Raw genomic sequence first — 4,108 nt, 5'->3', positions numbered from 1 at the left:
TTGGGCACATAGGACTGCTTACAAGGCACCCATAGGGATGTCCCCTTATCGGGTTGTTTTTGGTAAAGCATGTCATCTTCCTGTAGAGATAGAGCATCGTGCATATTGGGTTGTGAAAACTTGTAACTTGGCTCTTGATCAAGCTGGTGAAGAAAGAAAGCTCCAATTGAATGAAGTCGATGAGATATGCTTAGAAGTCTATGAGAACTCAAAATTCTACAAAGAGAAGACCAAAAGATTCCATGATTAGTTGATTTCTAGAAAGAAATTTTTGGTTGGTCAAAAAGTGTTGTTGTACAACTCTAGGCTTGGACTCAATAGTGGTAAGCTTCGTTCTAGGTGGATTGGTCCTTTTGTTGTTACTAATGTGTTTTCTTATGGTGCTGTAGAAATCAAAAGTGAATCCACAGATAAGAGCTTCAAGGTTAATGGGCATCGCCTCAAGCCTTTCCTCACAAATCCTTCCTTAGTGGATGAACTTGTGGAGGAGGACCCATTGGTTGAACCCACTTTCCTCCCTCCTATGAATCAAGGAGTTTTTCTTTATCTTCTCCACTTTTTATTGCACTAGTCCAATTTCATTGATTGATATGTATGTCTGGATTTTCTGATTATGCTACATTGGGACAATGTGTAGTTTAAGTGTGGGGGAGACTATTATAGGTTGTAGGTTTTTGTTGATGCATGCTTTTCTTTGACTTTTAGGTTTTGCTTAGGTTTGGGAATTGCCTCTCATACTTTTATTCACTTAAGTCTTGATATCTTGTGGGGTGAATCCATGCATTTCTGTATGTCAAGTTGCTTTTGAGAATTAAGAGGTTGAAACAATTGTGATAGACTTGTCCCTTGTGAGAATTTGAGTCATAATTGTGGTATGGATTGGTGTATGCCATCTAATATTCTTTCATGTGTGATTGCACTCTTGATTACTTGTACTCTAGAACTTGACTTGTTTCTTGTTGATAGTTGATATTCACATGCACATATTGAAGCGATTTTGGCATTTTTTTAGAATAAGCCATTTAGCCATATAAGCCTACCTTGAACGAATTTATCCTTTGATAGCCCCTTTGAGACTTTTACCTATTTCATTGTTCTTTAGCTCATTACAAGCTTATAAGTGAAAAACCATGATTGTCCTAACCTTAGGGAATTTTAGAGCTATGGAATTGTTTTGGGAATGTGTATTAAGTAAGAAAGGGTGCATTGTTATTCAAATCTTGTGGATTCTTGGTTATGTCTTAATGATGGTTGATACAATTGTGTACATAAGTTTTCTTCTTTAAAAAAAAAAGAAAAAAAAAGAAAAACAACAAAAAGAGAAACAAAAGAATAAAAGGTTGAGTAAGGCAAAGAAGATTGAAATTAGAAATTTAGTCTTATTTTGGGTTGATTTTTGCTTACTTTTTACTTATTTCCCATTACTCCTATATTCCATTTGGTTTTACCTATATATCCCATATTTATCCTACCTTGTTCTTGACCCCATTACAACCTTGAAAAGTCCTTTTGATCTTTATGTGCATATGCTTATGATGTTGATGTTAGAGGCTTGTCAAGCCTATGATTGTGTTTGTTTTCATGAAGTGCTTTGAGTGTAAACACTTGCAACCTAAGACAAATGAGTGTAAACACTATCTTGTGAGATTCTATCATTGTTGTGACTCGCCTCTTGGTTTGATTGGTTTCGTGGCATACTTGCGTAGCTTACTTGAATTCATTGGATGATGTTCATGGATATCTTGATTTGATTCTTTTACTCTTGTGTGTTTTATTTTTCCCATTTCATTACATTTCGTAGATTTCATTGTGAAGTATGTGATTTTCTTAGGTGTTTTATTTGCTAGTTTTTGTGATCTTCTTGCATGACTCACTTTGGTGATATCGGATAGCATAACCTTATTTCTTGATTTTGCCCAGGAGTGCACAAGGTTAAGTGTGGGGTATTTGATGAACAATATATTACACCCTATTCATAACCTTAATTTAGCATGATTGATGATTATTGGGGCCTAATTGACTTTGTTTCACATGGTTTAGTGTTTTAGACTTTATTGGAGTAATATTCCTAAAATGAATTAATATGAGATTATTTGGCCTGATTAAATCTATTATCATTTTCAGATCATATTTGGCACCAATAGAATTTTGGGCATTATGGAAGTGGAGGATATATGTTGAAGTGAAAATTGTATTTTTATTTTAGGAGTTTTTTTTATTGTAATTTAGCTTTGTGCCTATTGTTTAGGCCCAATTCGGTTTTATGTGTTTTCGAGAGGTTAAATTTGGATTCCCCACTCCAAACAAAACACACTTTACTTTTCCTCAGTTTGAAACACGCACATTTCCTTTTCCCCTTCTTTTTGCTATGCTAGGTTTCATTTCTTCTTCAATTTTCATTTTCGGTTTTTTCTTCCATTGCTATGGAAGGCTAAATTTCTGGACTAAGTTCCTTTGGTAATGTATCACAACTCTTGAGGTTGTGTTATTAATGCATTTTCGATTTCTTTATTATTGATTTCTTCTATCTTATTTTTGAATATGATTTGCCTAATTCCATTGCTTAGAAACTGGTTGGTTGAGTTTATCTTCGCTTAGTTGATTTACTCTCTCTAGTGCATGAATGCTTAGTTCGTATGAATTTGTTAATCGTTTCATGCTTATATTGATTTCTCCTAGTTAGAGGTTTATGTTCTAGAAATTTGAATTAATTATCGCTTAGTTAATTGATTCTCAACAAATTCGAAGTTAATGGTTGGAATATGAAAATCATCTTTTGAAACCGAGGATTGATTTGTGAATAGACGAACCAAAGGGATTTAGCCATTTTACCATATTGTTATTTACTGTTTCTGAATTGGCTTATTGTTCATATTAATCCAACAGCAAAGCCCCCCCTTGTGTGTGTGAGTTTAAGGTATTTGAATCTTTGCTTGAAAGATAATCCTTGGGAAACGACCTAGGAGTCACTTCCTAGTACTACAGTTCTTAATTGTTATATTATTTGCATCGGGTACGGCCTCGATCATATTTAAACTATGTCTAGGAGAACAAGACATGTGATGTAAGACTTGGTTCCCAACACGCCCCACCACTAAAGCATATCGAACCAGACGAAGGGTTACCTTTGACTCATGACTAAATGACATATTTTGACCCATGACAATGGAAAGGAAGTTGGGATTTGACTCTAATACTATATTAAGTTTCTAAAAACTAATTGACACTGAAAGAATTAGCCTAAAACGAGAGATGGAGGTAAGTGATCTAAGACTTACTTCCCATAAAAACTAGAAAATCAGAATTATTGCAAATTATAATAAGAGGGTTACAAAACCAACTTTAAATATACTAACTTTTGTCTTAGCATGACACCATGCCACATACGATAAAATTGTTCTTGTTTGCGGGTTCTAATGAAGTTTCATCAAAATTTCCCAAGCCAATTTCTTGTTGCTCAAGGCGAAATCCATGTTTCAGCACATAAGCCATATGTAGCTAAAACTGACCGTGTCAAGGCATGGGCCATGACTGAGGAAGTTGTGCATCGTGACCATGCCACTTCTTAAGTCATGGCCAAGCCAACTTAAGTTTGGAACGTGCCAAGAAAATACTCATGACCGAGGTAGATGGGCATCGTGACCATGCCACTACTCAGGTCATGTTCAGGCCAAGTCCTCAATCCTGACCGAGCCAAGTTTTGATTCTGATTTAGGGATGTTTTTGGTTGGCGCATTAGGCGCACAAATATGATGCACCATGCCTTCACACTCTAGTGCGATGGCCTGACCAATGTGCATCAGTTGGCCTGCATACTTTGGTGCGATGGCCTGACCAATGTGCATCAGTTTTTTATATTCCTTAGGTAGAGCTTATTTGTTGATATTTCTAGAAGAATAATTTTGTAGTAGGGCCATTTTATTTGACATGTGTTAAATGAGGAAATTAGTTGTAGGTAGTTAAGTTAGTTATGTGGATTTCTTAAGCCACAAGTAAACCTTTAAATACATGTACTTAGCATAATTGTTCAATCAATGAAAAGTATTTTTCTTCTTACATTCTTCCAAATGAGTTCAAATACCCCTCCTCCTCCTCCTCCTCCTCCTTT

This window comes from Lupinus angustifolius, chromosome LG11, assembly GCF_001865875.1.
Source record: "Lupinus angustifolius cultivar Tanjil chromosome LG11, LupAngTanjil_v1.0, whole genome shotgun sequence".
Lineage (NCBI taxonomy): Eukaryota > Viridiplantae > Streptophyta > Magnoliopsida > Fabales > Fabaceae > Lupinus > Lupinus angustifolius.
The sequence above is the reverse complement of the archived record's forward strand: the minus strand, read 5'-3'. Positions refer to the sequence as shown.